The sequence below is a fragment of the Penaeus japonicus genome, unplaced genomic scaffold (genome assembly GCF_977035675.1).
Source record: "Penaeus japonicus unplaced genomic scaffold, GWHDUDI00000001_assembly GWHDUDI00000035, whole genome shotgun sequence".
Taxonomy (NCBI): domain Eukaryota; kingdom Metazoa; phylum Arthropoda; class Malacostraca; order Decapoda; family Penaeidae; genus Penaeus; species Penaeus japonicus.
In genome coordinates, this window is record NW_028234437.1 from 21,814,915 (window position 1) to 21,827,414 (window position 12,500).

A 12,500-nucleotide genomic window follows, 5' to 3' on the forward strand; every position below is an offset into this window, starting at 1 on the left:
TCTCTCTCTCTCTCTCTCTCTCTCTCTCTCTCTCTCTCTCTCTCTCTCTCTCTCTCTACCATTTACCTGAATATTGTTCCCTGTGAAAATCTCTTCTTTAATCATCATGGTATCATCACTCGCATTCAGAAAGTATTGTCTCTAAGCTTGTCATTTGTCTCCGGCTGTCGGTCTGTGTCTGTCTCCCTGCCAGCAGGTCTTCCTCTCTCTGTTTTACACACATACACACATACATACATACACACATAAACATATACACACACAAACAAATAAACAAATCCAACAATCCCCAGCGCAACGCAACCCACCCGTATAACTGCACTGAGGTTCCCCGAGCAGGCCGACCTCCGAGGCGAGAGCATCGCAACGGACGGCGGCGGAGAGAAAGTGCGGGGGGAGAGGAGAGGAGAGGAGGGGGGTGGAGGGGAGAAGAGAGGAGAGGAGAAGAGAAGAGAGGAGGGGAGAGGAGGGGAGAGGAGAAGAGAGGAGAGGAGAGAGGAGATGAGAGGAGACGAACGGAGGGGAAGGGAAAGGGGGGAAAATGAGAGGAGAAGAAAGGAGGGGAGGGGAGAGAGGGGGGAGCAGGTCCGGGTGTTGTTGTTGTTGTGGACGAGGGAGGGGGCGGGTCATGAGGACGGGACGGGCCATGAGGAGGGGACGGGTCATGGCGGGGTACTTGCACCTTGCCCCTATAAGGCCGCCCCTCTCCCTTCCTCCCTGGACACTGTGCAGAAGTCTTTCGCGTGGAGTGACACAAAGACAGACAGATGGACACGCGAAGATAAATATGCTCGTGCACAACCACACATTCCCGAAACGCAAGCGCACAAACAAATGCACAAACGCAGCAACCTTTAAGCATAAACACACACACGCACGCACGCACGCACGCACTCTCTCTCTCTCTCTCTCTCTCTCTCTCTCTCTCTCTCTCTCTCTCTCTCTCTCTCTCTCTCTCTCTCTCTCTCTCTCTCTCTCTCTCTCCCACTCACTCACTCACTCACACTCACACTCACACACACACACACACACACACACACACGCTCACACACACGCACACACACACCAACCTCCCCCACTCCCTACTCTCCATTCATTCAAAGCATCACAGCATCTCCACCTGCCCTCACTATAGCCGCAAAGAAAAAGAAAGAAAGAAAAACAGATAAAAAGATAATTATTAAAAAGAAAAAAAGTCTCATGATTAATAAGAAAGCTGGACGGGCGCCAGGCACACCGCTCACAGACGAGAACAGAGAGAGAGAAAGAAAAAAATAATAATACCAGGAAGAAAATACCAGAATAAATTACCCCAGTATAAAAATCACGGTCAATGCCCTGTGACCTTACGTGAGGACACAGAATCTCAAATCACAGCATGGCATCTAATCAATCAAATAAAAATCAACATCAATTTGCAATGATAATAAACATCAGGGTCAAAAAAATAAACATGATATCAATGGCAAAAAAGTAATGATAATAATTTCATTCAAAGGTAAAGACTACTTGATAACGATATCAGTGGCAAATATAACTGGTCTTAACAAGCCACTAGTAAGGGGTCGCGACTATGGCTTCAGTGCCCTAGAATAGTTGCTGATTTTAGGAAAGGTTTGCATGACAGGACACAAGATAATGGAGAATAAAGCGAGGAGGAGGAGGAAGAGGAGGAAGAGGAGGAAGAGGAGGAGGAGGAGGAGGAGGAGGAGAACGAGGAGGAGGAGTAATAATACTATTTGTAATAATAATAATAATACTATTTGTAATAATAATAATAATAATAATAATAATAATAATAATAGTAGTAGTAGTAATAATATAATAACTACAGCATGTTGTTACAGTAGCACTGCTACTACTAACAAAAGATGAAAGAGGTGAAGAAGAAGGCGATGAAGAAGAAGGAGAGAAAGAAGAATATAAGGACTAAAAAGAAGACAAAAAGGAAGAAAACGATATATAGAAACAGAAGAAGACTAAGAAGAAGAAGAAGAAGATGCTGTCGGAGTCACCTAAATAAATCATGCGACTCAAGTACGGTGTCGAGATATCCTTCGCAGGTTCTAAAAATAGCCATGAAGTCATCCAGGACCCAGGCTTTCTCCCGCCAGAGCAAGGCACGTCGAAACCGACCCATATAAGGATTTTCATGCCCATCCCCTCCTCTCTACCTCCCCTGCCCTCCCTCCTAGCACCTCTTCCCTCGCCAGCCCTGCCTCCTACCTCTCCTAACCTCACCTGCCCTCCCTCCTACCACCTTCGCCCTCCCCTACCCTACCCCTCCCTCTCTAGTCCTACCCTCCCTGCCCTCCCGTCCTGCCTCATTCTCGCCCATAGCTTTCCCTCCCCAACGGATTTCAATGTCTCCCTTTATCCGATGATAATAATAATAATGATAATAGAAAATAATAACCACCTCAGTCACCAGCTGCGTCCGTATGGTATCAGCTGGCACCCTCGGCATCTCTTTATCTCTCACCCTCACGTAACCGATAAGTTGCTAATGAAACGCGTAACCGTTAACGAAAACGCCCACGGCACGGACGACGATGCGAGCGCGGCTTGTGTCGTGGTTGTTATTGTTATTGTCGTTGTTGCTGTTGTTAGTTGTCGTAGTCGTCGTTGCTGATACTGTCGCCGGCGTTGTTTTTGTTGTTTGTTGTTGTTATTGGTTGTTGCCGTCACTGGGGCGTCGTTTCTCGTCAGTGCCGGATGCGGCGAAGAAGGAAAAATTTCCAAGGAACGAGAGAGTGCACCTCTTCCTTCCTGCCATTGTCTTGGTGTCACTGTACCGACGCCGCCACCACGCCCTGCCCTGCCCTGCCCTGCCCCAACCAGACCCCCGACACCATACTTTCGCCGGCACGCTTTGCTGCCCTGAAGATTTGCACCACGTAATCGCTCCTCTCTTGGCATGCAATACGATGGTCATGCCACTTCCCCTTCTAAACGCCTTCCTTTTTATTCAATCAAAATACACGCAAACCCGACATCAATTTCTACTCTCAAAATCCAGATCCACAATTTACAACGAGCATTTCATAAAAGACCTTTCATTCAAATGGAACAAAACAATCGGGCACGAGTTGGAAAAAAGTTATTCCCTCAGCAGATCGAATCGCGAAGAAATAATCCCCCAGGCGTGATGTGACGGACACCGAAGACCTTATCGCCGCATGATAGCTCTCTTGTTTACTCCGGCCCGGTCTTATCACTTAATCCAGTCACTCTCATCGGTTGCTTCATAATTCGCTTCGATAAATGCCCAGCTCTCGGACCACCTCGTCCCTTCCAAAATATTCTTCAGGACATCAAAAATAGGCACCGATGTAATAAGAATGTTTGATACAATGATTGGTAATAATTAATGATTAATAATTACGTATTCCCCCCCTTCTGTGCCATCGCTGAGCCCTTCTTCCCGCCGTCTCAAGGTAAATAAAAGACCCGACTGATTCAAACTCCCCACATCCTACTCCGAGTGAGCCAATTGAATAAACGAGTCGCCAATCTTGCAGATCACGTCGACGGTGCTTGCAAGACTCATCCCCCCTCCACCCCCCCTTCTGTCTCTCTCTCTCTCTCTCTCTCCATTCCCCTCGCGCAGCCGAAAGCGAGATTCATCCTTACTGCTCTCTGAAGTTCTCTCCAAGGAATTGCATTTGCAAAGCCATACCTGGCCGTCGAGTTCCCTTCCTCCATCCAGCCGTGCAATCAAACAAAAGCAACGGCAAGCAAAAGAAGTGCCCGTCTCGCCCGTCGCCAAGTACCACGAAGGACCCGACCCGGCGACCCGCTTGACAAACAACATTGATAATTTCACGGATTCGGGTCAGACGAAGAAAAACGATTAGTAAGGAATTTTGTGCGCGTTCGCTTATCCAAAGATTACGTTCACGTACGTTCTTATCGAAATCATGCGATCCGTCCACGCTCGGCCATATGTTGCGCTCTCATGGTGATATTACTCGAAATCATCGACGATAATCCACGGTAAGACTAAGGATTGGCTCTCGCCTTATCACCTAGGATTAGGCACAATCATAGCAACTACGAATGCTACCAACGTGACAGGCAGCGCCGTCGCAAGATAACAAACACGACTCTAAAACGACCCCTTCGAGCACCCCAATCACGACCAGGTCTGACTCCCCCTTTCTCACATTGCTCCAAACTTATCTTTTTTTTGTTGTTGTTGTTGTTCCTTTTGCAGCACAAACTCACATATTTTCCTCCTTTACTTTCCTCTCCTTCATCCCAGCAACGTGTTTTGCATCCGCGGCGCACAACATGCAACGCAAGGCAACCGCAAGGCCACGCCGAATCTGGAAATAGTCGCTGAATTCGACCTCCTTCCTCCTTACCCCCTCCCCTTCTCCCATTCGCTCTTCCTCCTCCTTCTTCTTCTTCTTCCTCTTTCCACCCCCTCCCCTTCCCTCCACTCACCCTCTCCCTCGCACCACCCCCGCCCCTCTAACAACCACTCGATCGAAACCTTTTAGTACCGTTCCTGCTAAATACCTCTTTACACTTATTAGGCGAGAACGTGTAATTCACCTTCGCCACGATTTCCACACTTCCTACACTGGGCATTAATGCGTGCCAACATGTGTCTACACTCACTCACTCACTCACTCACTCACTCACTCACTCACTCACTCACTCACTCACTCACTCACTCACTCACTCACTCACTCACTCACTCACTCACTCACTCACTCACTCACTCTCTTTCTCTCACTGAGTGTAGGTGCGGATCAGTGTGGGTGGGTATGAGGGTGAATAAGTATCAGGGTGAGTAAGTGTGCGTGTGTGTGTGTGTGTGTGTGTGTGTGTGTGTGTGTGTGTGTGTGTGTGTGTGTGTGTGTGTGTGTGTGTGTGTGTGTGTGTGTGAGAGAGAGAGAGAGAGAGAGAGAGAGAGAGAGAGAGAGAGAGAGAGAGAGAGAGAGAGAGAGAGAAAGAGAGTGTGTGAGACGCACATGTGGCTTCCTTCTGTGCTTGGGTAGATTTCCTAATGTGTGCAGTGGCTCACCTCCACATAAGTGTCAAGGAAGAGGGGAGAGGGAGAGAGAGAGAGAGAAGGAAGGAATGTCACAGCGCTCAGGTATTCCACAGCGATGCCCCGCGATGCCCGTCAGGAAATGCGTGGTATGAGCGCAACCCCTTCGTAACAGGCCTCCATGAATCATCGCCCGGTATGCGCGGCGCCCCCATTGGGAGGGTCCAACAGACGCATACACACGAGTAGAAGGGGGGGGGGGATGGATGATGGGCAGGGGGGTTGGCGATACAGACGGGGTGGGACGGGGCAGGGGGTAGGGGACAATGATGGAGGTGGTGGACGGGACAAGGAAGGGGGACAGGAAGACTCAAACACAAGGGGGTACCAACAGGGTATCGGGGCACAGACACCTAACATGTGTGTGTGTGTGTGGGGGGGGGGGCACATGTGGGCGGCCGCGCGGACACGCTAGCGACGACGTAGTTACGGAGTCGTGGCACACACACACACACACATAAACCCGCGTGCGCATCCCTGGCATGCCCCGCGCGCCCCAAGGCCGTCGCTGCATAATCGAGTGGCCTGTCCCTCTTCGCCTCCTCCGACGGGGACGCCTTGTTGATCGAAGGCACATCCAGCGGGCGCGAACGAGCGCACAGGTGGCGTCTCCCTCTGCCCGCTCGCCACGCCGACGCCTCTCTCGGGCTTTAGTTTTCCGCGTTCGTACGTTTCCTATTCCTCCAGCCGTGTTGGCTAATGGACGTTCCAGAGACCATCTTGGTCATCAGTCGTGACCTTGGTTTATGGCTGGACCAACCTCCCCCCCCCCATCTGCCCCTCTCCTACCCCCGAGACGTCTTGGCACCGGGCCACACCGCCTCCTTTTCTGACCAACGATCCTCAACCGAATTCACCTGCTCTCGAAAGCCCTCGCTCGCCCGGGAGGGGCTGCTTTGGCGGCGGCGTCTTCCCTGGCCCCTCTCCCTCTCCTCTTATCCCCTCTTCCTCTCTTTCCTTAGTCCTTCTTCTCCTCTTTTCCTCTCTCTCCCGCAGCTCTTCCTTGCCCGTTCTCGCTTCTGCCTCCTTTTCCTTCCTCTCTCTCTCTCTCTCTCTCTCTCTCTCTCTCTCTCTCTCTCTCTCTCTCTTTCTCTCTCTCTCTCTCTCTCTCCATCTCTCTGTCTGTCTTTCTTTATCTCTCTCTCTCTCTCTCTCTCGTTCTTCTTTCTCCTCTCATCTCTTATCTCTAGGTACTCTCTCTCTCTCTCTCTCTCTCTCTCTCTCTCTCTCTCTCTCTCTCTCTCTCTCTCTCTCTCTCTCTCTCTCTCCCCCCCCCCCACTCTACCACGTCCAGCATCACGGGTGATCAGGGCGTCACCAGGATTCCTTCGAGGGTAGCCCTGTTCCCTCCGCCCAAACGCATCGCTAACACCTACCTGCCCTCATACTTCGTTCCGTCCTACGCCCCCCTCCCCCTTCCCCTCCCCCTTCCCATACCCCCTCGTAGAGTCCGTTGAGTCGGGGCGTTGAGCCATAGTTTTGACTGGGCTGGAGGACTGGGGGGAGGGGGGGGCGGTTACGCAATAGGCAACCGCCTGCAACTTCGTCTCCGTTTCTCACAAAGGCGAGTCTAGCCTGGGTTGCAAGCCTACAGAGGCGTCTCAGAAAACTGATAATGCAATACCCGTAGCGACCTATGGGGTAACTCAGGTAGTTTTCCGTTAATGTTTTTTTCTTCATAGCTCGCTCCCTCCCCCTCTCTTTTTTTCTCTCTACCTCTCTTTTCCCTCTTTTTTTCTTTCATTTTCATTCTTTCTCTTTTTCTCTCTTTGCCTCTCCCTCTCATTCCCACTCTCTCTTCTAAACCCATCTCTTTCTTCTCCCTCTCCCTCGCCCTATTTTTCATCGTCATCTTCTCCCTCTCCCCCTCCCCCTCCACCTCTCCCTCTTTTGAACCCATCTCTATCTTCTCCTTTCTCCCTCTCCCAATTCTTCATCTTCTCTCCTTCTCCCTCTCCCCCTCCCTCTCCCCCTCCCCTTTCAAACTCATCCACAGAATTCACCCGTTATAGCAGCTGCCATCGCTCTCGTACTCTTGCAGCGTCATCATAACACACAGGTCAGCTGATGAACGGGACTCCCATAACGACGGACACGAGGTGGAGGTTGACGGTGCAATGCTGATCATGATGACAGGTGCTAAACACAGGTGGAGGAGGAGGAGATGGAGGTGGAAGAGACATAGGAGGAGATGGAGGTGGAAGAGGTGGAGGAGGAGATGGAGGAGGGGGAGATGGTGGAGATGGAGGAGATGGTGGAGATGGAGGTGAGGGAGGAGATAGAGGAGAGGTAGGAGGACCCTTTCACTCCTCCCCCCTTCTACTCCACATAATCCAAATCACCCACAAGCTCCCTTCTAGTTTACCATCCCCCCCCCCCCCACCACCACCAACCACACACACACATACAGTCCGCATCCTATCACTATCCATATCCTATCCTGCCCTTCTCTCTACCCTCTATACCCCCTCCCCTGTACCGTACCCTCCCCTACCCTACCCGCCCCCATCCCCTCCCCTAACACGCCCACAGCTCCTTCTCCGCCGCCCATATTAGTGCTTACGGCCCAGAGCTGCAGCTACCTACGTACACTCTCATTAACAGCCAGTCATTCACACGGGCGCAGTCAGGGCGGCACGAATACGAGCGACGCCCACATGCTTCTTTTTGTTGCTCTTGCTCTTGCTCTTGTCACTCTTAATGAGCTTGTCATTACCATTGCAGCTTTACAAGTATCATTATTATAATTGTATCATTTCTGTTATCATTAATCTTGCCTTGTTTATTATTACTATTATCACCATAATCGTTCTTCATCGTCAACATTTTTCTTTACAAATGGCCCTGCCAAACCTTACCAACGCCGCCGCCCCATGCACATGCCATGAATAACAATTATGGCAATAATGATAATAATAACAATCATAATAATGATAATAACAATTATCATTACTATTACAATTATAACAACACTAATAACAACAACAACAATAATAATACTAACAACAACAACAACAACAATAATAATACTAACAACAACAATAATAATACTAACAACAACAACAACAACAATAATAATACTAACAACAACAACAACAATAATAATAATAATAATGATAATAACAATAATAACAATCAGCTAAATACGAATGCGGCGCGGAGATAACTAATCTTCCGAGACCTTTATCGGAGTCTTAAGTTCTTCATCGAAATAAAACCTCGCATCATAGCCACCACAACCACAATCCAACACCTGTTACATCACACCTGAACCGTAACCCCCTACCCCCTACCATCACTCCGACCCCCCCCCTCCCCCCATCACGCAAGGGGGGGGGGGGCGTGCGCGCGATCGAAGTCGACAAGAACGAACGCCTCTGACAATCGCCTTGTTAATCGTTGGAATTTTTTTTTTTTATTATTATTAATATTATTCCGCTGAGACGCGACTCATGGGCGTCCACGTGAGGTCTTATCGGTGACTGGGGGGGGGGGGATTTCTTTTATTGTTTGTGTGCGTGCGCGCGCGCGCGCGCGCGCGTGTGTGTGTGTGTGTGTGTGTGTGTGTAAGTGAGTGAGTGAGTGAGTGAGTGAGTGAGTGAGAGTGAGTGAGTGAGTGTGAGAGTGAGTGAGTGAGTGAGTGTGTGTGAGTGAGTGTGTGTGAGTGAGTGAGTGAGCGAATGAGTGTGTGAGTGAGTGAGTGAGTGAGTGAGTGTGTGAGTGAGTGAGTGTGTGAGTGAGTGAGTGAGTGTGTGAGTGAGCGAATGAGTGTGTGAGAGTGAATAAGATTGAGAGTGAGAGTGAGTGTGCGTGTGTGTGTGAATGTGAGTGTGAGTGCGTGTATGAATGCGTGTTTCTTGATATATAGTATTTATAATATATTAACGATAAACACGTTGCCTTAGGCATGTGATGTACGTAGCATGATACCATTACGTACCTTTGCAAACGCTACGGTGTGGTATCGCATCCTGCTATGGCGGGAGCACGGGGCAGAGTGTCCTAATGGGAAATTCAAGTGTGTCCTAATAATCACACGCAAACGTATATACCTGCAGCACGTATAACCGACAGATAGCTTAATCGACAACCAGAATAGAACAAAGACAACCAATTCAAGGAAAAGAACGCAATCCTCTAACATGTCTGAGATCACCCCCCCCACACACACACACACACCTCAAGGTCCAAAGAGCAGGGCCACGAGATATCTGCAACATTTATTCCTATCCTTATGTCTCCGTCATGCAATCTCGTCCTGCAAGGGCTTAATCGCGTGATGGATATTGAAATATGCAAATTAACAAACCATTAAACCCGCAAAAAAAAATATCTTTAATAAATCCCAATGGATTTCATTTCGTTGGCGTGACGCGTGCAATCAACAGGTGCAAGAGGCAACAAGTCTTTCCCTTAGAACCAGGCACGAAGATTAAGAGGAATAAAGGGGGGTGGGAGAGGAGAAGAGGGGAGGGGAGGGGAGTGGAGAAAAAGGGGCGGGGGAGGGTAAATGATAAGAGGAAAAGGGAGAACATGATAAGAAGTGAAGTGGGGATGCTGATAACGAAAGATATACAAAAACTTTATCAACTTCTCCCCCCTCCCCCCCACACAAAAATTACGGTATCATAACACCGAATGTAATACTAGTAATGATGGTGATGATGCTAGTAACAAATGTAACAATAATCAATCATAACCCCCATTAATTAATCATAAAATCGCAATAAAAGAAAATATAAATAAATGAGACTTCCCTGAATCCCATTACGAGGCCGAGCAAGTGCTGGTGAGGGGGGGGGCGACGAAGGGGGAGGGGTAGTAGAGGGAAATAGCATTTTAAAGGGAAAATCTGATGAGTGTCCCTCTTCCGCGGAAAACTATCGCTGAGGTGCCAACCCCCCCCCCCCCCACCCTGTCCCCTCGCCCTTCCCCTCCGTCAACGTCCCACTTTACTTCCCTAGTTTCTATTTCCCTCTCTCCCTTCCCTCTCACATCCCTCCTTCTGTCCCAAACTTCTCTTCCCTTCCTCCCTCCACCCCCCCCCACTTCTCTAACCCCTCCCCTCCCCCCTTCTCCCCCCATCCCCCCCGTTCGCCTAACAAACGCCGGGAGGGAGAAACCAGGTGCACGAGTACCTGTCACTGCCAATTTCATGTGAGTGAAGAGATGCGACAGATGAGGCGGAGAAGGAGAAGGAGGAAGAGGAGGAGGAGGAGGAGGAGGAGGAGGAGGAGGAGGAAGAGGAGGAGGAGGAAGAGGAGGAGGAGGAAGGGAGGAGGAAAAAGAAGGAAAATAGCTGGGAGAAAAGAAGAAAAAGAATGCGATAAAACAAAAGAAGAGGATGAAAATACGAAATAAGTGGAAAGGGAGAGAGGAAGTAGACGAAACCAAAGAAGAGGAGAGAGAAAGAAGAAAGACGCAAAAAGGTCACAGCGGCGAGTAGCAGGTGCATGACGCTCACCTGCATGACAAGAAGGAAAAAAAAAAGATCATGAGAGACGAGAACGTTACAGGCGGCGCCAAAAGAAGAATAGGAAAAAAGGTACACATAAGAACACAAAAATAAACCCAAGTAAAAATGTAAAAAAAATAAAATAAAAATGAAAACAATTACCAAGAATTAAAAAGAAAGAATAATACAGAACGAAAATATTACCAAAATAAGCAAAACCTCGTAACAGAAATCAACAAAAAATATAACGAAAACATAAGGCTCCATCGACATAGATGCAATTCCAAAACAAGACTCTTAATGCGATCTCAAGTACGCAGATCTCCGGTTATACGCATCCGCTCTGCTTCACAATAACATAAAAAAACAACAACTAAATAAATGGAATAAGTAACGAAGGAAAGTAGGAAGAAAAAAGCAAAAAGAAAGAAAGAAAACGAAATAAATAAGAAGTAATTAAACTAACCAAAAAAATCAAACAAATAAAAAATTAAGCAACGCATATAAATAACCTCTCTCAGCTCTACCCCATCCCCCCTCCTGATCCCTCCACCCCCTTGCCCCTAGTCTCCCCTAAATAGCCTGAATATAAACAAAAGCCACTTAAGAAAGAGTTAAAATAAGTATTTCTTCTCCCGGTCCGATGCCATATGGCGGTCATCATGAATCTGCGTATTCGGACAGCCTCTTTCGACTTGGGCTCTCTTCTTCTTCTTCTTCTTCTTCTTCTTCTTCTTCTTCTTCTTCTTCTTCTTCTTCTTCTTCTTCTTCTTCTTCTTCTTCTTCTTCTTCTTCTTCTTCTTCTTCTTCTTCTTCTTCTTCTTCTTCTTCCTCCTCCTCTTCCTTCATCTGCTCTCTTCTCTCTTTCCTCCTCCTCCTCCTCCTCCTCCTCCTCCTATCTTCTTTCCTCCTTTTTCCTCCTCTCTTCTTTCCTTCATCCTCCTAATTTCTTTTTTCCACCTCCTCCAACTTCTTTACATCATTATCTTCTGTTCCTACTCTTCTCCCACACCTCCCCCTCCCCCTCTCTTTCCCCCTTCCCAAACCCTACCTCTCCCTCCTACCGTCCTTACCCCCTTACCCCTTCCCCCCAGCAATCTTCCTGTTTTCCTCGTAGATAAACAAACGAGGCAACAACGCGCGACCCACAACGGATGCCTTTGTCTCTCGGGAGCGGCGTTGTGGGAGCGCCATCGCCTCCCGATTCGCAGCCACGGCGCCCGAGGTCTCGCGACGACATTGTTTACCCGGGAGCCATCCTGAAAGTGATCCCACGCGCTATTCGGCTGTCATGCACAATCGCTCCCCCTTTTCATGCGGGTCGAACGGAGGGCGCCTTTAGAGTAGGGGTGATGATGAATGGTTCGCCTGACCTCGCTATGTGCTCGTAAACACCTGTCTTCTTATGAATGGCATGCACGAGTAACGGCATGAGGCCGAGTGCGTAACCTCCTCCTTCCCTTTCTTTATCTCTCTCTCTCTCTCTCTCTCTCTCTCTCTCTCTCTCTCTCTCTCTCTCTCTCTCTCTCTCTCTCTCTCTCTCTCTCTCTCTCTCTCTCTCTCTCTTTCTTTCTCTTTCTTTCTCTTTTTCTCTCTCTTTCTCTCCCTCTCTCTCTTCCTCTCTTTCTCTCCCTCTCTCTCTTTCTCTCCCTCTCTCTCTTCCTCTCTTTCTCTCTCCCTCTCTTTCTCTTTCCCTCTCTCCCTCTCTCTCTCCGTCCCCCTCTCCCTCTCTCCCTCTCATATGTGCTCTCGCGTTTAGTCTTCTAATTCTGGCTTAAATCGCGGCCTCGTGCTCCTGGCGCCGCAACCCCAGCGCGAGCACACAGCAAGAGGCGTGCGTCGATCGAGGAGCAGCTGCATCTCCCGCTCGCGATTCCCAGAGTTTCGGCCGCCAGCCCACGCTCCCAGAACCTGCTCTTCAGCCTCACGCCCACGCCCACTTCACCAGCCATTCAGGCGGCTCTCGAGCACGCACACCTGCTC

At 49.1% G+C, this 12,500-nt stretch overlaps 1 protein-coding gene across 1 annotated transcript in view; it reads right to left on the reverse strand.

Annotated features, from left to right (window-relative positions):
• The window catches only part of LOC147467593 (tyrosine-protein phosphatase non-receptor type 4-like), a 30,532-nt gene that overhangs the window by 16,922 nt on the left and 1,110 nt on the right, over positions 1 to 12,500 (reverse strand). The window lies entirely within an intron of this gene.